This window comes from Rattus norvegicus, chromosome 1 (assembly GCF_036323735.1).
Source record: "Rattus norvegicus strain BN/NHsdMcwi chromosome 1, GRCr8, whole genome shotgun sequence".
NCBI lineage: Eukaryota > Metazoa > Chordata > Mammalia > Rodentia > Muridae > Rattus > Rattus norvegicus.
Window position 1 is genome coordinate 58,003,186 of NC_086019.1, and position 25,231 is coordinate 58,028,416.

At 46.0% G+C, this 25,231-nt stretch overlaps 1 long non-coding RNA gene across 2 annotated transcripts in view; it reads right to left on the bottom strand.

Moving 5' to 3' along the window:
• The window catches only part of LOC120100106 (uncharacterized), a 55,696-nt gene that overhangs the window by 13,375 nt on the left and 17,090 nt on the right, over positions 1 to 25,231 (bottom strand). For both annotated transcript variants that reach the window (XR_005499870.2, XR_005499873.2), the window contains exon 2: positions 18,640 to 18,793. This is a non-coding gene — a long non-coding RNA (uncharacterized LOC120100106). The remainder of the gene's footprint in view (positions 1 to 18,639; positions 18,794 to 25,231) is intronic.

Consider the following 25,231-nt stretch of genomic DNA (forward strand, 5'->3'; position numbering starts at 1 on the left):
CACCACATGCCCTTTCACCAGGCAACTTCCCGAAATATACTACATGTCTATTCTCAGCTAAACATACTCCCAAATGCCTGCTTCAGCAAAAACACCCTCTCATATGACAGTTTCCAGAAGAACATCACATGACACAACTGAGTCTTCAACAAAACTAGAAATTCCCACTTTAGAGCCTTGCCACACTTTGTTGCACTCACTGAGTAAAGCTGGGCCCTCACTCTTCAGTTCCAATACTGACGAGGTTTAACGTTTTCACCTGGTGGCTTGGGTGCAGTTATCTGATAGAGAATCGATCGACTGATTCCACCAACTGGGGGCTGTAATTCTCTTTGGGGGAGGTTCTCTGTTTTGGTTTGAGTTATTGTTATTGTTGTTGTTTGACCACTGTAGTAGTTTGAATAGGTTTGGCTCCCATAGATTCATGTGTTTGAATGCTTGCCCATAGGGAGTGAGGCTATTAGGAGGTGTGGCCTTGTTGTAGAGGAAGTGCCTCACTGTGGAGGTGGGCTTTGAGGTCTTATACTCAAGCTATGTTCAGTGTGGACACAGACTCTCCTTGATGCCCGTAGATCAAGATGTAGAACTCTCAGCTTTGTCCTCAGCATCATGTCTGCTGCACACTATCATGCTTCCTGTTACGATGGTAATGGACTAAACCTCTGAAACTGCAAGCCAGCCTCACTTAAATGTTTACCTTTATAAGAGGTGCTGTGGTAACGGTTTCTTCACAGCAATATAACCCTGAGACAACAACCCTACTGTGCGCTCCTTCAGCTGTGCTCCAAGATGCTTTTAGACTCAAGTCAGCACAGAACTTTCTTCCCAGAGAGGCTGGAGGGGCTTCCATCTTGTGCCCTGTCAAGAAGAGGCAGACAGACCTCAGCTAGCTCTTTAGGCTGGCCCTCAGCTCCCTGTGGCCAGGCGCACCTGCCATATATATTGCTTAGCAGTTTGAAACCTCAGATCTTCTCCAAAAGTAGTGGGAGGTTTTCTGTGCTGTGGTTGTATGGGTGAAGTGTAAAGTGGCAGACAGCACCCAGTAGGTGCTTTAATTGCTATTGTGATTTCCTGGGAAGTTGGTTTATGTCACCCTTCATTTGGTCCTTGATGATCTTTACCTGTTAAGTGTTTATGGTGCTATGTGGTAACCTACCCACCCTGCTTTCCACATGGGATTTGTGATGGGGTGGGAACCTGCAGGGGTTCAGGAGTTCTCTCCCATGAGTGACTCCCAAGAGTGGCTAGATTGTCTGTCTTATGGAGAGAAATGCACAACTCCTACTAACCTGTGGAGAACCGACCACTGTCTCCGGGGCAGTCAGCATCCACCTCCCCATCCCCCAGCAAAGACTAGACTTTGTGATGTTTAATCTTTACTGCCAATTTGAGTAGGTCAAGAATCCCAGGGGAAACACACCTCTAGGTGATCTTTGAGGGTGTTCACTGAGAAGGGAAGACCCACCCTGAAACTGGGTAATAGAGCCCAGAGAAATACAAAGGAGAAAGCATGGGTGAGCACAGCATGGGTGGGCACAGCAGCACACACCTTTTAATCCCAGCCCTCAGGAGGCAGAGGAAGAAGGGTTTTAGTAAGACCTGTTTAAAAAACAAACAAAACAAAACAAAACAAACCCCAAACCCCAAACCAAACCAAACCACACCAAAACAACAACAAAAAAACCTAACCCAAAAACCAAAAGCAAAAAAGGGGGAAAAGCAGAACAGAGCACAGTGCTCTCTCAGTGTTCCATGAGTGGCTTGTGATCAGCCACATCCCATCCCTGCCTCACTTGCCCCTTCCAAAGCCACACCTGTGAGAAAAATGCAGATGAGTTGGCTTACTGCCAGGAGTGGCTTCCTTCCCTCCATCACATCTGACCTGGGCGTCAGTATCAGAGTCAGCAGTGGCAGCACCATTAATGTGAAAAGGATCATGGGATTGACCCCAGAGTTCCTGCCAGAGCAGTTACAGAGACCACAGATGAAGGTCTCTGAAGCATTCGCAGACCACACATGTCTGAGCAGATGGTCCATGGGGAAGGACAGGCCGCAGTGCCCATGTAATCCACACACAAGACAGACGCTGGCTCATTACCATCTTTCCACACCCAGGGTTCCCTGTGCCTTTCTGTCGGTGGCTGGGCATTTCCTCTCAGTTTTATTAAAATGGCCTTTAAATGCACACATTATTTTTCCATTTTCATTTCTTTTCTTCTCCAGGTTAAATTATGGCTCTCTAATTAGAACATGGACATATTTGAAACAATCCTCAGGGAAATTTTATTGCTATCATTTTCAGTGAAATGGCCTTATTTTTCAAGAGAGAGAGAGAGTGTGTGAGTTTCTCCACACCCGGTCTCCCTCGGTGATCATCAGCGTTGTATGCCAAGGTTCTATTTAGTTCTGCATGGGGACCAAATTTTAGCTGAAGGAAGAGAATGGTTGACCAAACTCAGACTAGGAAAATATAAGATTCAGGCTCATTTTTAACAAACATACAAGTTGTAACAAAACACAAACAAACAAACAAAAAGTCGTTTGTCAGGCGTTTCATTTCCAGTGTTGCTCCTGAGCTTGATGAAGATTTATTTTCTCCATCCTATTGAAACATCTTATATTTAAAACACATTGACCACGCTTATGTGGTAACCGTGAGAGAGACCCATATACATCTCATGGGCTTCACATAATGCTTCACCAAGACTAATGTGGAATGTTGATTTAGCTCAGTGGTAGAGCGCTTACCTAGGAAGCGCAAGGCCCTGGGTTCAGTCCCCAGCTCCGAAAAAAAGAACCAAAAAAAAAAAAAAAAAAAAAAGGAATGTTGAACAACAACAAAGAGAGGCAAACAGAAACCAAGGGAGGTCAGGCTCAGCTTTGGATCCAGAGAAGCCACACGAGACACAACCAAGATGCTAACAACACATTGGCAGATTTTCTGGGCAGAAGTTAGCATTCAGGAAAACAACAGCAACTTGCTGTAGGAGAAGGAACCACAGAGAAGGCAAGACCCTCAGGATTGACATCTCACAGGCGCCACGGTGCACGGGTCATCAGCGATGCTCCCTTTCCCACTTCTATTCTACCCCGTTAAAGGGGACAGTCCACAGTCAGGTTCTCTCATGTGAAATGGGATCCCATTGTCATAGGGGTGCCTGATACGGATGAAGCAGCAAGCACCTCTGCCTTTGCCAGCACGCACGCACGCACGCACGCACGCACGCACGCACGCACGCACCCACGCACAGAGCATTTCCCAGGAGATGGGACTCGCTGCGCATCAAGACTGTGATGTACAGCACCGGCTTTCCTCCAATGGCACCCCTAGACCATGATTCATATTCCCTCTTGGGAGAACCAGAAAGGTTCCAAGTACGCACACTCACAACTACAGCTGAGGGATGATGCTCCCTGGTCCCTCCCCAGAGCAGGACCTGAGGCCCGACTTTCCTCGGTGAGACTTTCCAACACTTGGCTTTAGCTCTGCTATTCAGACTCCAGCTTGAGCTGAAGCATGGCGCCTTAAAGACTCCACTTTGTATTCTGTTTTTCTGGACTTCACCTCTTCCTCCAGAGAGGAACCACAGCCCCGCCCCAGTCTCTAACATTTGCCAAGACCTATAGAGTTCAGACTTAAGCACATCACCCAGACGCATCTCCTCGCCTTTTATCATAGCATCAGCCTGAATGCTGTGTGGGTCCTTATTGTCTACTCCTTCCTTTCAGCTTCAGTTTCCATTCTGAAAAGCACTCTGAAGAGTTCCGTCTTCACACATCCCTGTTCCTAAGGTGCTAGGAGGCCCCATCTCCGTGTGAGCCCTCACCATCTTTTTGTCATCAGCACCTCCAACGCACATGCTCCGGTTTTGGCCTCCTGCCCAGCTGCCTTAGCCATTTGGTGTTGCTATAACAGAATACCTGGAGCTGGGTACTTTATTTTAAGAAAAGGTTTATTTATCCCATGATTGGTTCTAGAGATTTCAGGGCATGGTGCAGGCATCTACTAGCTGTGGTGAGGGCCTCCTGGCAAATGATGTCATATAAGTCAGGATTGTGTGTCAAACAGATCACACAGCAAGATAGGAAGCTACAGCCTCTGGCAAGGCCAGACTCTTTTTTTCTCACATTGGAACCAGTTCACCCTTGTGTGAACCAGTTCATCCTAGGAGAGAGATAGAATCAGTCGACTCCTAAGAACAGAGCCCAGCCCACAGGACCCAGTGTCTCCCACTAGGCTCGTGCCTTCTTAAAGATCCAGCTGTCTTATCACCACCACATTGCAGGTTGAGCTTTGCTTCCAACACAAGAACCTCGGGAGATCGTCCCAAACATATCATAACCAAACCCCAATCTCAATTCACATTAGCCTATCTTTCTAGAATGCCCACACTCCTCCAACATCTGCAGAGGAGTCGAACTCCAGCCTCAGCTGGTATCCTAGCACTCTGGCCTGTTGCATGCCTCACAACTGAAAGAAGCTGCCCCATGCATGTTTTCTGTGTACTCCCATCCCTGCACTGCCCTCACGGATTTCAGTCACACACCCCATCCCACTGCATCCCACTCCGTCCCACCCCATTCCACTCGACACCGCCCAACACACCCCATCACATCACATCGCACCCCATCGTACTGAGCCTCACCTGTTCTACCCCGACCCACCCTGACACATGCAGTCCCACCCCATCACACCCTGTGGCACCACAATCAGCCTATGCCCTGACTCTAATCCCTTAAATACCTTCCACTTGCCTCTGTGTTTAAGACACCTTCCCTTCTCCAGACCTTGAACGTGTCTAGCCACAGTAGCTGCTATCTCCTTTTGGTCTGGGTACTGTGGTGGGTTCTGTTGTAAACTTGGTACTAGGTCTCCCAGCATGAAGTGCCTGAAGGGAAGATGCAAATGCCTTGAGAACCTAGGAGCTGGGAAGCCCACTCCCAGCTACAGTACAAAACCAGGAGTAAAATTAGTTGACTTCACAAGCAAATAGACAAAGGAACCGATACTTGCTTAAAAACTGTTGGCCAGCTTTACAGTCCACAAAACCTTTCTCTGGGACTTCCTCCAAACCTCACCCTACTGTTAAAGCACCATACGTAATTCAATTAGAAGTATATTCATCAGACCAGAGGGATGGCTCAGTAGTTAAGAGTTTAACTTCTGGGGCTGGAGAGATGGCTCAGCGATTAAGAGCACTGACTGCTCTTCCAGAGGCCTTGAGCTCAATTCCCAGCAACCACGTGGTGGCTCACAACCATTTGTAATGGGATCCGATGCCCTCTTTGGTCTGTCTGAAGAGAGTGGCACTGTACTCATATACATAAAATAAATATTTTTAAAAGTATATTTATCAACATTAAATAATAAACACTTTAAGCATGGATAAAAAAAAAAAAACTCTTGTGTGTAGCTGGGCATGGTGGTGCACATCTTGAATCCTAGTACTTGGGAGGCAGAGGCAGGTGGAGCTCTATGAATCTGAAACCAGTCTGCTTTATAAAGCAGGTTCCAGGCCAGTCAAGGCTACATGGTAAGACTATAATATTAATAATAGTTGATGTCATATAGAGGGGAAAAATATTAATAATAGCTGTCAGGCTTATTTCCCTGAGCTTCCAAAACTACAGTGATTATGCAAACTCATACATAGCCACTGGCCAATACATATGCGTTATAATATATATTTTCCACCAAATTATCCTAATAATCTTCAAATTGTTTACAAATACCTGGGTTGGGGATTTAGCTCAGTGGTAGAGCGCTTGCCTAGCAAGCACAAGGCCCTGGGTTCGGTCCTCAGCTCTGGAAAAAAAAAAAAAGACAAAATAACAAATACCTAAAATGCTCATGACCTCTGCTTGGCTTTGTTGAGATGTCTTTGTATGAGCTATGGTTTAACATGGGCTATCCAGAAATATTTCCTGCCACCTTCCCTCTTATTACATAGTTGCTAGGTGACATCAGCCTGAAGAAAGACTGTCAGGTCATCATTGCTATCCTCGACAGTGCAGAAACACTTGAACACAAATTAAGGAGAGTGTTCCAGCCTTGGTCAGACTGTTTGCTAACAGCCAAATCATGCAACTGTTTATTGAGAAGTCACATTTAATTATTTGGCTGAACTTTATCTACAGAGGTCTATCTAAGCCCTTTGATCTAGTTTCAGGATTCAAAGTGTTTAACGACCTTTATATTTTGCTTCATTTATTTACTCTCTTCACCAAACTGCAAGAACATTTTCATATAATCCAATGGAAAAATTGATGGTTTTCCCTCTTAAAGGGGCTACTTTATGTTTTACATCTTGCCCAAATTTCTAATTTGCCTTCATTGCTCTACCTATTTATTCTATATGACTCTGTTGACTCGGAAATAGTGATTGAGCATCTATTCAGAGCGAGGTACCCTGCCTGTTAGATAGGGATCAAAATCAGCAATAACAAATATCTCTGCTCTTCCTGGACTTGCAATGTAGAAGAAAGGAAACAATAACAGAAAAGACATTGTGTGTGATGTAAAGGTAATGAAGGCTGCTGACCAAGGACTGGTCCAGCGCAGGGATGTCAGGCAGAGCCCTTCTCCTCCTAACAAGACTGCATATCTCCTGCTCTAGAGAACTTCTTCACCTTTGGGGCAGAAAAAAATGTTTATTAAAGTGAGTTCTCTGCTGTTTAATCCCTTTCGTGGCGTATATCTGTTAGAGGATATATTTAGACATGGTGTATATCTGTTAGAGTATGTGCAGACATGGTGTATATCTGTTAGAGTATGTGCAGACATGGTGTATATCTGTTAGAGTATGTGCAGACATGGTGTATATCTGTTAGGGTATGTGCAGACATGGTGTATATCTGTTAGAATATGTGCAGACATGGTGTATATCTGTTAGAGTATGTGCAGACATGGTGTATATCTGTTAGAGTATGTACAGACATGGTGTATATCTGTTAGAGTATGTGCAGACATGGTGTATATCTGTTAGAGTATGTGCAGACATGGTGTATATCTGTTAGGGGACACGTGCAGATCTGCATGCACTTGATAAAGTGCCCCCCACAGCTGAGTGCAGAGCAGCCCTTGCATCTGAACATGGTACCAGTTTTTACTTTTCATAGCACTACATTCTCTCCTGTTCATCCATCTGATGTATATTACAAAGAGACTGGTGTGCAGATTTTATATACACATCTATTCTTATATTTGTTGTATTTTATTATATCCAGACATAATTAATTATGATCATTTTAGGTCATCTCCATCAAAACATCTGGAAACTTCCCAATGGCAGAAAGACATACTTTCTCTGTAGATTTATAGTGACACTGTAGATATTAAACGTGTGTCATGTATGTGCAGACATATGTCTTAGAACCAATGTTCCCAGCCTAGGGGGTGTGTGGCTGGAGGCTAGAGTACTTACTTGTCATGCGTAAGGTACTAGGTTCTAGCCCCTGCACTGCAAAGAACGAAACCTTTTTCAACCACTCACATTGTGACCACTGTGTACATACATACTCGCACCATATCCACACGACATACAATACCATTGAACTATCTTTAGAGTCCTCAATTTTGCTTTTCAAATCAATTATCTTATGAGATAATTATCACTATCTTGTGCGAAAGAAACGAAGTGGGATTGATAATGATTGAAATTTGACTTCCTTGATTTGCAGGTTTTTTTTACAAGTTTCAATAGATGCATACTTTGAATTAAAGTAAAAGAAAAATCTAGATGACAATGACCCAACCAAGAGGGTCACACCAATGTTATCTTGTGCTAGAAGTTCTAGAAGACATCATCAGAATAGAAAGCAGTGAGGAATTGGATTGTTCTTTCTGCTTGTGTCTTATTGAAAACTATCAGCTAGGCAGTGGTGGTGCAGGCCTTTAATCTCAGCACTAGAGAGGCAGAGGCAGGTGGCAGAGGAGTTCAAGGCTGGCCCGGTCTACAGATCAATTTCCAGAACAACCAGAGCTACTACACACAGAAACCCTGTCTTGAAAAAACAAAAACTTATCCTCCACCTCATCATGCCCAGCTTCTGTGACTACCATGATTTATATCCAGGCTTCACCGCAGACTTGCTTCTGGGTGGAACCCTTCTTGCCTGCTTATCTCACACAGAAGACTAGAAACCTTTTCCATATTCCCCCTTGACCCTGGTCAGGAGCCCTGGGCAACTCTTAGTTAATGGTTCTTGCACTGCTGTCATGGGTCATCATCCCTTGATGAGGAAACAGGAGTCTCTTAAATCATTATCCTCACTCAAGGTCAGACTGCAGGCCCCTTACCTCATGCTCTACTGCTATGCCCAGCCACCCTAGCCCAGAAGGCAGCCAGCCATTCTTTGGTAACATTCCCTTCACTGTGCCCTACCACCACCACCACCACCACCACCACACAGACATTGTCCACAGTGACCCTAAAGCCCTGGGGTTCCCAATGCATGCTGCCTGCTCTCTAGGTACCACCCCACAATCCTCACTTTCTTGTCTCTTCTGAATTATCAGTTCCCAATCTGTATCTCCCTACTGTGTTCTCACAGACATCATGCCTGCCCGCCTGCCCCAGTGTCTTCTCCCTTCTACATTCCTGTCTGCCCCAGATGGTGCCTCAGTGGCTCCAGCTATGCTCAAGGATGTAGGAGGCTAGTAATTACTGTCCTCAGCAGACTGTCTGCTTCTGTCTATCCCTGAGAACTTCTGTGTGCCTGGTCTGCCCTTTTTGCTTGGGCCTCCTCTGAGCCTCCTCTGCCTTTTTTCTACCTCTAGGCTGCAGCTCCAGAATGCTTCCTCAGCTCAAAGCAAGCTTTGCTTCTGGAGGAAGGTCCCTGGGAACAGGAAGTTTGTGCCGTGCCTCCCCTCCCAACCCTCACCAGTACCTTGGTTCCATTTCATAAACTGTCAAGCCCTTTACTTAGGATCACGGGGCTACGGTGAGACCAGAATAGGACTCCAGCCAGCTGCCTTCACTTAGAACCCAAGACTCTTTAGAAACTTAAACAACCCAATTCAAAGGCGGCCTGACCTGCCCTTTCTTCCAGTTTCTGAACCAGCTATAACTGTCCAGGATGTGCAGCAAGTTATTTGAAATAATGAGGCAGCACATGCGGAACAAGACCCTGAATTCATCCCTCAGCACCCTAGAAAATAAAAGTGTCCTCCATCCACTGTACTCTGTCCTCTAAGTCCTCTAAGTAGACTCTGCCTTGACCTTGCAGAACAAGCTGACAATCCAACACAAGGAAGGGCATGCTCAATTACTGACCAAGCTGCCAACTTGCCCCTCGGTCTCCTATCAAGTAGGGGTGCTCAAAAGCCAGGGTAGGAAGCAAAAGGTGCCCCGCAGCCTTTCAGGGCTCATCTGTTTCCCATAAAAACAGAAAGGGTGGAAAGTGTCTGGAGAGCCGAAATCGAAGTCCTCTAATGCTTTAGAATGAACAAGTGGCTGGAGACTTGGCGTGCCTTCTCACCACTTACGAATGTACTTTTAGTTGCTTACCTACAAGGCGTTTGTTTCCCAGCCTAGCCTAGGAATCACTTGCTTTTCCTGAGACTGGCTCATTCCCTCTTGGTCCATCCTTCCTATGTTATGTCCCTGGAGAGGCGAAAAGAACCTGAGCTAGCAGTCTCCATAGTCCTTGGGGAGAGTATGCAAAGTGGGAAGCTGTGTTCTGATAACGAAGTCTATCTACAGCAGCTGCCTAGGCGTGGCCGCCGTGCCACGGCCCAAGCTGTGGGATGAAGTGAATGCTGGCAGCTTCAAGCTAGCAGATGAGCTCACCACCTCCATCTTGGAAGCAAAGCTCACAGATGGCTTGTTCTCTGCACACCTGAAGCCCGCCTCACTCAGCACCTATCACAACCCCCTTGTGTGTCTGTACCCATAGTCCTGCTCATACAGTTCTACTTCTTCTGCCCCGGTAACGAACCCAAAACAGACCATTGTTATCCGCATCCTCAGGAACAGGCAGTGTTTACGCCAAACTCCTCAGCCTTCTTGTTTCAGGAATATTTCTACTCTCAGAACTTACCAGAGTTTTTGCCAGTGTAGGTCATTTCTCTTCACTTTATTAGAAATAAAAACCGGGGCCTGGAGAGATGGCTCAGTGGTTAAGAGCACTGACTGCTCTTCCAGAGGACCCGAGTTCAAGTCCCAGCAACTACAATGGTGGCTCACAACCATCTGCAGTGAGATCTGATGCCCTCTTCTGGTGTGCATGAAGACAGCAACACTGTACTCATGAATAAAATCTTAAAAAAAAAAAAAAAAAAGAAAGAAACAAAGAAAAACCGGGAATTTCCAATGATAGCAAGTCACTCAAAAACAGCAACAGAGAACCTATCACATATTAAAGTGAGTGATATTTTTAAAAATAAAAACAGCCACATTTTCTACATTTTCTAAGAAGAAGAAGAAGAAGAACAACAACAACAACAACAACAAAAAAACCCCAAAAAACAAAAAACAGGTGCACATAGAACAAAAGGTACACTTTTGCAAATATCTTTAAGGCGTGGTTTTAGTGCGTTCGAAGTCAGCCTCAGGTCTGCCGCTGTGTTCAGCCCACTGTGATAGGTTGCTATGGTTAGACACAGACGAGTTGCTTTCGCAGCCTTTACTGATAATTGTGGCTCTTCTGTGAAACTATTCTGCAGTCAGACAAAAGGTCATTTCTTAAAGGCTAGTTGCACCTTAGAATCTGAAATCAGAGCTTTTCACAGTCCACGTTAGAATCTGCCGGCCACGCTCACAGTCCGCTGGACTTACCCTTGGACATTTGGATTCCCTGAATCTTGCAGACCTTCTGTATTGGGAATGTCTCTTTTGACACTGAAAACTCTCCTTCAGTAGATGCTGCCCTTGATCTCACCAAACAGCCTCCAGGTGCTGAGGAACTGACAGGCTCGTTCTGCTGAACACGCGTTTTTCAAAGTTCCGAATTCCACACAGAATCTTGAATGTCATTACAAAGCAACAGTGCCAGCTTTTGTTGTTGTTGTTGTTGTTGTGTTTTGTTTTTTTTTTTTTAGGAGAGTTTCTTTGTTAGACTATGTGCCTATCCAAGCACCAAAACCTGGAGGACCATAATTTACCTGCTACTTGGTGATGGTCCATGGAGAAAGTAACCAGAACATCCATGAAGTAAAGCCTACCTTGCTTCAAGGCTGGACAAAAGACCTGTGTTCACATTTTCCGTTTTGTGCCACAGAAAAGCAACAAGGATGTGTAGTCCAGAGTAGAGACCTGCTGGGGTTAGTAGCTGGCACTGCTTTCCATCTGTAGTGGCACCAGCATTTGCACACTCAGGGTGCTTCCTGGTGGAGACTGGAGCAGCTACTGCACCGAGCGGGAAAGAACACTTGCATCTTCGATGGACTGCTCTGTATTCAGCCCGGTAGTCATGGCTAAGTAGTGTTAATGCTGACACCAGTTTGATCTTGCAGACCTCAGGAAGGACCTTAGGGATCTCCTCCAGATCCACTGACCACACTTTGGAACTGCTGGGAGGCGCATGGCAGTCCTGGTGGCGATCTGTGCTGGGCGGTGTGACACCCTGTCTGTCACGTCTCTACAGAGCATATCACATTAAATTAACTTGAAGGTCATCCACACCTCTCTGATAGCGCTTGCTCTGTTCTGGCTCTAAAGTCTGGGAAAGGTTGACAAACCTTTAGCAACTTCAGTTTTCCTCATCAGTAAATGAGCAAAAGTATCTAACGTACCTATAGTTAATGACTAATAGTTCTCAGCCTCTGCTCCGGAAAGGATCTGGTCCTCAGGAACTCCCTCAGGCAGACTTGTTTTCCCTTGGAGTCAATTCCCAACCTATAATGCAAGGGGTTGGTCACTAAGGCAGAATTTAACAAAATTCTATTACTTTTTTTTCTCCTTGAATGGAAATGTAATTTTATCATTTGAAACTGATATTGCACTTCAAGCTCAAAAAAAAAAAAATCTAGGAATGAGGATATCCAAGCAAACCAAGAAGAGTGGCTGACTAGGACATTTGCCATGGGTTTCGCCATTAACCTTCAGCTACCCTTCTGGTGAAGCAGGATAGAAGGTAGAGCCTAAGTGGAACACAGGCTTGGAGCTCAGAAGGCTGCCACCAGGAGCTGTGGCAGCAACCAAACGCAGCCCTGGAGTTGATCTTGTCTTTGAATCTTTTGTCTGTAGATTTTCCCTTTCCCTTTTGATGAGATAATCTGCACGTTTAAAGGAAGGTAATGCTTTGTACAGGTGGCAGGCCGGTTCAAACAAGCAAAGTTGGCAGCATTCTTGTACTCTTGTGATCACAGTACACTTCACTACTTGAAGTCCACACCTTCTTGTAGAGTCCCCGACCACTACAAAGTACCAAGTGAGAGGACTTTGGTCACCCTCTAGTCCAGCTGGTAGGGACCAAGGTGCAAAAGGGCATCGTTCAAGCAATGCTACTATCTTACCTGTGTGCTTCCACAGGCAGAACTGTGCCCGTGTGCACCCAGCTAGGGCAAAGACAGCATTTCTCACTCGGTTAGACTCAATAGTGACTTACAGAGAGGCTGGTCTGATTTATAAAGAGGTTAAAAAGAGCTTTGGAAACACAAACAGGAGAGGCATCAGAAGGCCTGGCTTGTGGCTGGTCCCACTCTTATTAGTAATGCTTAGCATGGAGAGATTCTTAAATATTGAGTGGGTTCTTAGCTCATTTCTAAACTCTTCTTAGACTTGGTTTCCATATTTACAAAATAAGAGATTTCAGACAACTACCATAATAATAACAATGTTTTGATTTGACATGCCTCTTTTTTTTCTATTATCTACTTTGATGCACAACGAAAATAAATTCCAATCAAGCTTCAGAGTTGAGAGTAACGGGAGTAGGCACACCAAGTTCATCAAAAATCAGAATCATGCTCTTAGCCACGGGGATATCTCTAAGGTCTGCCCTGCGCAGGACAGCAGACAGTGTGGGCTTCTACATACAGCCTTTCCCCCAAGCCTCTGAATAAAGTGCTTTAGCAACAACAGCAACAACCACAAAAATTAGAATCATAAAACTTCAAGAGGAATGTAATTTACTTTCTTTCTTTTTTTTTTTTTTCTTTGGTTCTTTTTTTCGGAGCTGGGGACCGAACTCAGGGCCTTGTGCTTCCTAGGTAAGCGCTCTACCACTGAGCTAAATCCCCAGCCCCATTCACTTTCTTTCTTAAAAGTTCAGGAAGGAGTGCATGGGAGGAACTCAGTCCAACCTGGTCAGCATCCAGCATAACACCTGACCCCCGCTGCCTTGACCCCCGCTGCCTCTACAGAATTGTGTTGGGGGAAGGGATGGCACTCATCTCAGTGTTCCTGAGAAGGGAGCTGTTTTCATTCAGCCTGGGCTCTTGCAGCTGGTCACAGGCCTGGTGGGTGCTCATGGATGAGGGCTCCCCTGGGAAGGGATGAGGTGCTAAGCACAGACCCACCCTCCTCCTCCCCTCAGTCACAGGCAAGAGGACAGCTGTACGCCCTGCCCTGCGAATGATGCATTTCTTATTAACCCTTTGAAAACTGTGCTCTAAACTAACGGGTATCTTAGCAACCAGGCCACAGAGATTTTTGCCATAGCCTTAGGAAGTAGGCCTGCAGATGCAAACAACAGGCAATCCGAAACTGCAATGCAGGCTTATGAGTATGAGGGAAAGCTGCGGGGAACAGTTGTGAGGTGCTGATGTGGGAATTTGGGGTTCTATGTAGGCTAGAATTTCATGTAAAGGATGACAACACTTTCTGATGGGCTAGGATTGTTTTAAACGCAGTGCCCAAAGAGCAGAGAATGGTTGTGTTTGGTCTTTCATGTCCCTCTCTTGTTGCTATGGCTTACATGAAGCACTGCCAAAATTCATGTGTTGGAAGCATAAGCCCTAAATTCACCCGTTGATGGTATGCTGAGGTAAAGTGCTTCAGGAAGTCCTTAGGGTTACTGAAGGTATGATAGACTGCCCTTCCCTCCCTCTCCACCATGGCATTTGTTGATATATATAAAGAGGTTGAGAGACTAGAGCAGGCAAGAGCTCCATCTCTCATCTTGTGATAACTTCTCCCATGCTCCTCATCCCAAGGATGCTGGCTTCTAAATCTTGGACTCCCCAGCCTACAGTACCATTAACAGTCAATGTATTTTCAATATAAATTATGGTTTATATGTAGTATGATGCTACAGCACTGAGAAACAGACTAAGGCACTTTTTTAGGATACAACTAAACACAGTCTTAGGGCTGACTTCTTTTATGTGCAATGAACTTGTCAAATATCTTTGTGGTTTGAACCTAGCCTCCTCTAAAAGATGACATACAGTCTAGCCTTGCTACACATTCTTTTCCCCTATCTCTGGGAGTGTCAGGCCCAGGCCCTTCCACTCAGCCTCAGTGTAGTTCTGCAGGCCTCTAACATGGGTATTCACAAATATCAGGGGACACAGGTACCCTAAGTTCAACTTTGATGCTAGAGTATCTCGTGAATCAGGCCTCTCTCTGTGTTAACCGGTCTGCCATCCCTGGTAGATCTTGTGTCTAAAACCCTGGAATCCTTGGCCTCTTCCCAGACTAATTCATTCATGTAAGTAGTTTTTTTTTTTTTTTTCCCCGGAGCTGGGGACCGAACCCAGGGCCTTGCGCTTGCTAGGCAAGCGCTCTACCACTGAGCTAAATCCCCAACCCCCACGTAAGTAGTTTTAAAACTATCCAGTCTCTGGGGCTGATGAGATCACTCAGCAGGTAAAGGTGCTTGCCACAGAAGCCTGGCAGTCTGAGTTCAATCTCTGGGACCCATAGAAATGCAGAAGAAAACTAACTCCACAAAGACAGACAGACAGACAGAGACGGATGGACAGTAGGGTACACAGTAAATTAAAAAAAAAAAACACCTCTCGTTTCTGACAACTCTCATATTTCCACATTCACTAAAGTCCTCTCTTGATTGCACCAAGTGAACAGTACCTCCCATTCCCAGCTACTACATCCTTATCGTCCCATGATTCATATTAATATTTCATAAGTGATACAGCTTTTCCTGAGAGTGTTGGAAACTATGGCATGCTTGGGGTCAGAAGATGTTAGAATAAAGACTAGCCAGTGCTTGGGAGGGAGGCAAGGAGGGAGGGAGGGAGGGAGGGAGGGAGGGAGGGAGAGAGAGAGAGAGAGAGAGAGAGAGAGAGAGAGAGAGAGAGAGAACTGTCACAGCTGTGGTAGATATTTGCAATGAGTTACCCAGAAACTGAGTCTCCAACAAGTGGGTCAAATCACATCCCTCCATGCTGCATGGAAGACTCTGGAAAAAACTGGGCAGAAGCAGTAGCCAAGAAGCCCACAGAGAGCAGCAACCTTCACAGTGCCTCTCCGTGTGCTGGTGTGTTCAGGGGTATCCATGTTTCTTGCAGTGTTTGACACTCCTGACTTGCTGGGTTAGGATCATGTCTGCCACACAGGACTGAGTCAGTCTAGGTCTAAGCTATTGCCTGCCTCTGCTTAGAGCTTGGCTGAGCCATGTCTATATGCTGGCAGCTGCCCCCTCACCAGCTCTGGCTGGCCTCTCCCCACACAATGAGAGGATACAGTGCATTTCCAGGCATTGAGAGCCAGGGCAGCGAGTCTCAGCCCAGACATTTTCTCAATAGCCCAATAGCCTTACACTTCCAAGCTGAGCAGAAATGAGAAAACAGGCAAGGGAGGCTCTCTAGGACTCACTCTCCTGTCACCTCACCGAGTCACCTTAGCTACAGAGGTGAGGCTTTCTCACCATCAGCTTTCTGCCTGGGCCTCAGCAGCAATGATAGGCTGTTCCCTGGAGAGTGCCCAAATGCTGCCAAGGCTGTTGTGTTTTATTAACATGCATAGATCTCAGGTGCAGTGATGGTTTTCATACGTGAGGTAGGAGATCATCCAAAGAAGGACAAGGTTATTACCATTTCCTTCTTAGCGGTCAGTCTCCTTCAGCTGGGTTCTCGCCAGTCCAAGTTTGCTAAGGATGGAGGTGGGCTGCACTGAAGACTTGAAATTGGCAGTGTGAAGCAGGAACTGCCTCACCACTCTTTCTGCTGGGCCTCTATTTTACCATAGGCTTCGATTCAAGGACCTGTGTCTCTGAAGGATTTCTCAAAAGTGTGGGCCTTGTTAATAGGAAAATCAGTATCACAATGGAGTCTGCCATCCAGGGATAGTAAGAGGGAAGTTGAGGGGTGGGGGAGGGAGCCTGTTCCTTATCAGTCTCCACATGCACTTCCACACTGCAGGTGCCAGCTGCACAGCACACAGCAATGCAAAGCAATGCAAGGGCTGCCCCAGTGGAACACTAAGAGACGCTGATCTCGTACTGTGTTCTGGCTCCTCCTGTTCTTGTGGACCCGTGGTCTCTGGCGGCCCATCCTTCTCAGCGACATTCTTCAAGATGGACTGTGTTTCAGATTTGCAATTCCTTAAATATCTTTCCTGCTGACCCTCCCCAGTGCCTGGATGCTGTTACCTAAGAAACCGGCACAACAAAGATGCTCGAGGGACAGGGAGTTAAAGCATTAGGTATAAAGGGTTTGGTTCCGGCAGCAGCTGGTCATTATCTCAGTGTCAAGATGACTCACAGCCAGGTCAGGGTCTGTCAGCGAATGGTCAAGAGGTGGCACATCCTGAGCTACGGATCCAAAAAGATAATGCTGTGGGGAGCATGTGTCTATCACCTCAATGTGCATCCCCTGATTGTTTTTATGATCGTCGAGACAGTCTCCTTCTCAGAGGAGACACAAACCTGTGATTCCCCTGCCTCAGACTATTGAGTGCTGGGGTCACTGGCATAAGGCCCATTCCTTGTTATTCAGGAAACAGAAATGGACCATGGTCTATAATAGTGTCCTGCACTGTGCTGTATGGGCCAATGTGGTTCTTGTTATCCAACTGGAAAGGAAAATTTTAATTAAGGTGTTCTGGAAATTTCCAGAAACCACTGAAGAATATCAGCCCTCAGTGAAACTAGGTAGCTCCTTGTTTCTCAAGTGACTGCAGTATCGTGGTAATCCATGATTACAAAGTAGACAGTCCAGACCTCCCCAGAGAACATGCCACTCAGACACGGCTTTGGATATGCTGATCCTCCAAAATGTTACAATGATGTAAAGGCAGGGACTCTCCAAGAACCTAGGTTAGAATGAACTAAGACACACAGGATTGAAATATAGACCCAATTTCAAAGGCTTTGTTACAAGGAGAGTGTAAAATACTTTACTGGCAATTTTTGCGTTAAACATATGCCAGACTATAGTATTTTCTATATATGGGGCAAAATGTAGTATGCAATTAAAACAATTTTGATCTGTTTCTTTTTATTGCTGCAAGGTAGCTAAAGGAAGGTTTAAATTACATAAGTGGTTGTGTTATATTCCTGTTGGACAATACTAGCTTTTGCCACTTCAAAATACCTGTCGGTTTCAGTCAGGTTTTATGTATTGTTTCAAGTCAGGGTTTCTCTGTATATCCTTGGCTGTCCTGGAACTGGACACTGGGCTGGACACCAGACGGGCCTCTAATTCAGAGACCGTCCTGTCTCTACTTCTTGAGTGCTGGGATTAAAGTTATGCCCACCACACCCTGGTCCTCAATCAGGTTTCTTTTACTTAGTATGCTGGCAAAGAAAAATGATTTTTCTGAAGCTTATAGATTGCTTTAATGGAGTTATGGCCATTGTTCTTTTTCATTTGATTGTAAAACAAGAGGCTGAAGGTTGTCTTTAGTGGCTTCCGAGGTCCTCTGAGCTGCACTGTTCTGTGACACTGAACTTGGTGAAAAAGATCCCAGGATATTTCTAGAGGACAGGTTCTAACTGGAGACTCACCCAGCAGTTAGGTCCAGCTCCCAACCTGCTCAGGTGAGGCTTGAGTTTCAGAGGTGGGAGGTGTGGGCCTGCCTCCCCCGTACTCGTGAGCTTGAGCTGTCATTCAAGGGCTTTGTCACTGACTTTCCCATTGTGCAGAAGAAGAGCAATAGTCCTTCGTTAAAGATATCAAAGGTTTATGATGTAGGAGGCTAGAAGCACAAATCCTCTCCATGTTATCTTTGTGGGCTGCGACATAAGGCCTCCTCTTGACAGGGAGCAATGGGAGAACATGGTCCAAAACTGGATAAAAATTATTAATTCAATTAAGAGAGACAGACAGGTTTCTGACAGTAAATGAAATTTTCACAGGCTGTAGTATTTTTTTTCCCCCTAAAAACCCATATTTATCTCAAAACGAAACAAACTATCAGAAGCCCAACCTAGCACTTAAGGCTGTGAAAGCCGCCCTCTGACAACGCTGTCTTGCTGGCTGTGTGTGCTGCGGACTACAATTATTTAATATCTGCCCTTCACTTATATAAATGGGCCAGCATGTAAACCTGTTTATGAGGGGTGTGGCTCATGTTAATAATGCGGCTTTAAAAAAAAGTGTTTGGAATGAATCCCATCAAGTTCTACCCTTCTTGGTGACTCAGGACGCAGTAGCTGACAACAGAGTAAGACTTCCTGGTTTCCTGTTCCACAAGAACAACAGCTCAGGGCTCATGCTGAACACCCTTAAGATTGTGCCACAGGCCAGGAAGCAAGAGGAAGGGAGGTAGATGCCTCCCCTGGAATACTTACATCCCAAACAGGAAGTGCATTTGCCAGAAAGCACAGGAAGTGAAATCCACCAGACAGAAAGCAGACTGGGGCAGGCTGAAGACACTTCTGAGGGAGGAAGCTTATCCCAGCTTGTTGACCTAGGGTCTCTTCCATGTCTCATTTCTCCTCAGGCCTACCAATACACAGAGGAAAACCATTAATACTGGGTATGAAACAATTATAGTATTTAGGAACAAGTCAATCCAAGTTAAAAGTTCTGCTGGTCCTGTGCCCAACCCCTTCTTCTCCAGCCGGTGCCCTCATTATCTTCCATGGCCCCTACTTTACCATCAACATTCCTGACTTCTGCTTTCTCCATCCCACATCCCTCCTCCTTCCTTCTCTGTCGAACTTCTCCACAGAGAAGCCACAGTTTCCTTTCTCCTTACCAACTTCCTAGTGGTGGTTTAACAGGACTAAAATGAGACATCCCACCCTTCACCTCCTACCCCCGACCAGGTCTCTGAAGAGAAAAGCAATCTTCCAAGACCACCTTCCGGGAGAGATGTCCTTGGTGAAGCTCCTTATACCCTACCAGTGGATGAACCCAGATAATGCCAATATCTCTGTCTTCCAAAGTCTCTACCCCAAAATCTCCTTCTCAAGTTCTAGAAACGGTCCTCTCTCTAAATTTCTGTGACTCTTGGTCACTCCCTTGCCTGAGTTTCCCTTCTCCCACCTGCCCGTCACACACTGGTATTCCCTCAAGGCCATCTGGAGCTTTCCCTTAGCAACATGCATAGCAGATAATGCTTTGTATACACACCAGGCCCTGGAGGAAGTCAAGGCACCATTTACATGACTCTCAGCTCTAGTTTACCTCCTTGGGTCCATTAAAGATAGCCTCCTGTTGTATTGGACATGGTGATTGACGGGATTAGACGGACAGCAAGAATACAGATTTGGAAATGCTCCGAAGATACAATGAAGTGGCCTGTGGGGGAGGGATCAAAGCTGGCAGGAGTGTGGAGTTCTCTAGAAGGCCTATGGACACATGTATGCCCTTATCACATCCAAAAGTGCATTTGAAGGCCTGGGGTCCTTATCTGGAGCTTGAGTCTAAGGCGGAAGCACAGAAGGGATGCTTAGAGCATACCCTCTTGGTGGCTACAGTCTTCTGCACCTCAGTGCCTGTTGGACATTCTTCCCCAGGGCTCTGCAAGCAAGTTAATCTAATACCCCAAAGGGCAGCCTTGGTCCCCCTCAGTTTCCACAATGCCCAAATTCTATGCTTTTCATCATGTTTTTTGCTCTATTTATGACCCATAGCCACTGCCAGGGATCCTTAGCTGTGCCTGCTCTTCCTGCTTTTTGTTCACTGTCCTCTCTTCTCAATCTCTGACTGGTAAACAAGTCTAAACTGAGGGTCCCAGGAAGACAAAGTGCCCTTTACGGGGTTAATTGGAGGGAGCCCTATGGAGGGATTGTTTACACAGGTGTGGGCGACATTAAGGGAGCTCAGAAGGATGAAGAATGTCACCTGACCCCTTCACAGGGGATCTCCAGAGCAGGCAGTTCTGTAGGCACAGCAATGACAGTTGGGGATCCCTGAGTGCTGGAGGTACTGAGGGAAATGAGGAAGGACTGTGAACAGGCATCAGGTCTTTTTGAGTTTAAAATGTTCCAAAACTGATCATAGTGATGTCTAGTCAACTCCCCATGTTCCAGAAGCCACCCACTATCAGGCTTTGTGAATTAAATATCAGTGAAGCAAATAGACAGGCAAAAAAAAAAAAAAAAAAGTCACTAGCTATCAAGGGAAGCTGTTGGTTTTACCAGGAGTCTTCCAGATGGGGGAGGAGCCAGAGGTATGAGCCTACAATTGGCTCTGAAGGGGTCACCTAACAAGGCTACTGCCTGACCTGGTATAGTAAGGGACAGCAGAAGGTGGTTCTTGTTTTACCCAGACTGCATTTTACCCAGGCTGCAGTGTTTCCTGCTGCTCAAACCCAGCAGAGCAGGCAGCAGCCTGCTGGGCACAGGCCAGGTGCAGCAGGACAGAGGACAACTAGAAAGCTTTGTTGGTACTGCTGGAATATACAGTCTCCTTCCTTCCTTCCTTCGACCTTAGAACTTGCCTAAGCCTCACTGGGCTCCTCCTTAGCTCCTGGACTGTAAAACTTTGCAGCTTGTCATGTACAGTGTCCCTAGACTCAAGCTTCCTGGGGACCCAGGGCTACAGGGTCCCCACTTGCTTCTTGCACAGCTCTTTGACCCTTGCTGGTCCTCCATGACTAGCCTTGTATCTTGTTAGTAAGAGAAATCAACGTCCGACGTCCGACGGTGCTTACCATCCAGGAAGATAGGGATTTGAAAGGGGGTGGGGGGTGGGTGGCAGCGTGCATGCTGGCTTCCACAAGCACAGAGGTCACTCCTCTTTCCTCTTCCACAGGCATCATCTGCATGACCCACAGAAATCACAAGGGCTGCCCACCAAGTGGTACTCTAGGAACACTGACCTTGCGCTTAGTGTGGGAAAGGGTGAGAAAATGTGCTCTCTTAACAGGGCCCATCCCTTAGCTGTGTTTGTCACTTGCTGCTTCCAGTGCTTCCCCTCGAGGTGAAGGCACGTGATGATGACAGGGAGGAGGTGAGAGAGGAGCTTCCCACAAGCCAAGCCTGCCTTTATGAGGCGTCTGTGTGGTTCTCACAGTGCCAGAAGTAGGTGTTACGGCCTCTGTTTACAGATGAAGATATGGCCTCAGTGTTGGGAAATAGTCACACCAGAGGAATGCGCCAGCAGCAGGCCTGCCTGCTTTTCCAGCTTGCTGTGCCAGGGAGCCCGGAGTCATCAAGAAGTCAGATTTACATCTCTTTGCAGCTACTGGTCATGCACTTGTGTGGTATGGCTGAGGGACCGCTTTTGGTCACAGAAGGTGTGTGCTTTAAATTTCCCAATCCTGCTAATGACAGCCCAATAAATACATCACAAATGGAAGAAGGCATAGGGGCGGGCGGTACAGACTGGGAACTGTATTATAAACTGAAAAGGAAGTTGGAGGCTGCCTCCTGAAAACTAAGGATCTCAGGCAAGGATGCACCGTCTGGCAGTGGTACCTCAAGGATGAATCCCCAGAAATACTGTACAGAGGCCTTTCCAGCTAACATAAGCAGCACACAGGGCTGGTCCTGATTTTTTCTTAGGCAGAAGTTCTAATAACACGGTTCAACAAAGGCCTGTTTCACTCACCCTGTGAAACTTTTACAAGAAACTCTGCTGTGATTCCCTAGCATGAAAGACTTCTCCATGGTTGACTTGCCTTGTATGATCGCTGCTGTGTTGGCAGAGGGTACGCACACTGGATGATTGGAGATGGGTAAGAGAGTGGGAGTGGGGTCAAGACAGTCTTCATTGAAGACACTACAGGGCCATGAGATCCTTAAGCGGGATCTACTGTTGGAAAAGTATTTGACATCTTCAGCACAGACCTACTGCTCTGGGGCTAGCACGTGTGCAGGGGACTGTTCTTATTAAGAATGGTCACTCGCTTTGCTTCACATTATCTATTCACAATCTATCCCCTATCCACTATAAAACACAGTAGGACAGAACCACTGGACAAACAGTGCTATCTACCTGCTTACAGCATGTGCTGTACTATGCCAGATACCTATGGGATTGATGACATTGTTGTTAAGCGCTGGAAGCTCGGATCCATTGTATGGGAGGATCTGGTAAAGGTGAAAAAGTGTACCCACTTTCACCTCTCAGTCTGTCCTGCAGCTCTCCCCACTACGAGGCATTTGGATCTGTTAATAATTACCCATCCCCAATCGAAACCTGAACAAAACCTGGTGGACTCACACTCACATGGTGTCAGATCTCGGTCTCAGGGAAGGAGGCTTCCTAGGCGTAGCTGCTCATGTCAGAGCCATTCTCAGTCATCCTGGAACTTGGCACCCTGCCCTGGTGTCATGCTTTCAGCGAAGGACTTGAGCTTCCTGACTCAGAAGCGAAGACTCCCTTCCACTTGCCACAGTCTTCAGTTTGTATTTCTAGTTTGTGACAGCTCCCTTTACTGGACAAGTCCCCTGGGAGGGTGACACACAACCTCCCAGGGGGCTGTTGCAGGCAAGATGGGTTTGTGTTACAGCTGTGTCCAAGCTCAGGAAACCCCTATCTTTCATAATATACTACAAGCAAATCTGACTTGTGCCCACCTTTTCTATTTCGAGACTGTTCAACCTATTGATACAAGTGTTAGAGTGGGAGCCAATGACCACAGCTGTCAGTGCATGGGAGAATTCTCTCCCAACGGGGACCAGTGTCATTTTTCTTAGTAGGTCAGTAAGAAGATAGTTCAAAGGGTAATCAGCTTGCCAAAGGTCAGCCTGTCTACTAAAATGAAGAATCTGAGTTCACCTCTATAGAGCTCTGACTCTAGAACTCAGTCCCCTGAGCCATACAACAGAGCTGCACCAGACAGGACTAATCAACCGGTACATGAAAGACACACTCTACCACACTGCTGAGCTTACCCTTCCAACATCCTGAAGACAGACATTTGCAGTGGCAGGCCTATTCCCATTGACTTGCCAGTACTATGCTGCTGAATGAGAAAGCAGAATGAGAAAGCAGAAAGCCAGTTAGGGGCCTGGAGGGACAGCTCAGTGGTTAAGAGTGCACACTGCTCTCCCAGAGGACCCTGCTTTCATTCCCAGGACTTAACACAGCTCACAGCTGCCTGCAGCACTCTAGAGGAATCCAGGACTTCTGGCCTCAGAGGGAGGCACACACCTCAGACACAGACATACTAAAAAGTATCTTTAAAAAGGAAAGGAAAAGAAAGGAGAGCAAACTGGCAGAAAAGTGAGCACCCAGGTCACCACTGTGTTAATCTCATGCTCTCTTTGGAATATAAGGCCAGGCAGGGGCTGCCACATGCTTGGGCCCTGCCATATATGGTATGTGACACTTCAATTTGGATACTATAAATATTCTTTTTTTTTTTTTCCCCTGAGACAGGGTTTTTGTGTAGCCCTGGTTGATCTGGAACTCACTATGTAGACAAGGCTGGCCTTGAACTCGAGATCCTCCTGCCTCCGCCTCCAGAGTGCTAGGATTAAAGGTGTGTGCCATTACCACCTTTTAAATGTTGGTTTTATGTGTAATTCTGCAGAGATTTCCTACCAGGAAACATTTTTTATTTGGAAGAAAATTTAAGAAAGGTGTTTGGCAATTGACTACTCTTTATTGTCAATGTCTCTACCTGCTTACATTTATACCATATACGATTGTTGTCAAGGGGTGGGAATCAGGGAAAAAGTCTCTCAAATTCAATATCTGAAAAGGGCCAGGATGAAGCCACGTGTTTTGCTTAAATCTAACCACTTCAAGAAGTGAAAACCACAACAGGAAGTCACTTTGGTCAAACAGTGACAAGTATTGCATCTGGAGGAGAGGAATCTTTTCTTCCAGCTTTACTGAGAGACTGTTTTAGGCCAGCCTGGTTGGACATGCCCATAATCCAGTATGTAGGAGACTGAAGCAAGGGCATGTAAATGCAAGGCAGCTTGGTCTATCTCATTTTCTTCTCCTTAAAAAGTACTGGGGGAGGGGTTGGGGATTTAGCTCAGTGGTAGAGCGCTTGCCTAGGAAGCGCAAGGCCCTGGGTTCGGTCCCCAGCTCTGAAAAAAAGAAAAAAAAAAAAAGTACTGGGGGAGCCACTTGTGTAGATGATGTATGTGTGAGCATAGGCATGCTCGCATGAGAGTGTGGAGGCCAGAGAAAAACCATCTGGACCAGTTCTCTTCTTCCACGGCCATGGAGCAGGGATTGGACTCAGGCCATCAGGAAGTGTTTTTACCTCCCGTACTATTTCACCGGTCAAAACTTTCTTTCTGGATAAAACTGCTTATTTAGAGAGTACACTGTACTGTTCTTATTTTTTGAAAAGCATAAATCATTTTATTTATGTGGCTACAATGGGAAGAGAAAGGTCCAGTGGCCACGCCAATGAAGACGTCAAGAGCATCAGAACAGTACCTCGTGGCTCTGGAATACCCTTTCCTCCCCTCTCCTTGATACATGCTTTGCAAATATTTTCTTCTGACAATCTTGATAAGTCACAAAATTCAAACATAAGTATTTCCAAATCAAAACTTCTTGGATTGGCTTGGAAGTGTCTTATTACTAATTCATGTAGAAAAGCAAGGATATTTTACTCTATTTTGTCCCCATTTGTTTGAAACAGGATCTCATTTCTTATCATCCAGGCCAGCCTTCAACCTCCCCATCTTCTGCTCCCACCCTAGGCAGGCCTAAGCTGGCTCTTTGAAAAGATAAACAAAAATCACCAACCTCAAGATGACCAGCAAATATCAGGAGTGAACTGAGGGATCACTGTGAATTCCTGACATGGAAATCATTTTGAAACTCATGCTGCTAGATTTGAAATTTTAAAAAAGTTGCCGAAAATTTCAGACAAATGAAAATACCAATATGAATAGCAGAAAAAAAAATACAGGATTTCAATGTCAATAGATTTGTAAGGATTCCAGAAATCAGATCAGTACGTAAAGTTCTTTTTCCCTGACCTTGTCTGTAAAAGTTCAAGGGAAGTGGGGAAGG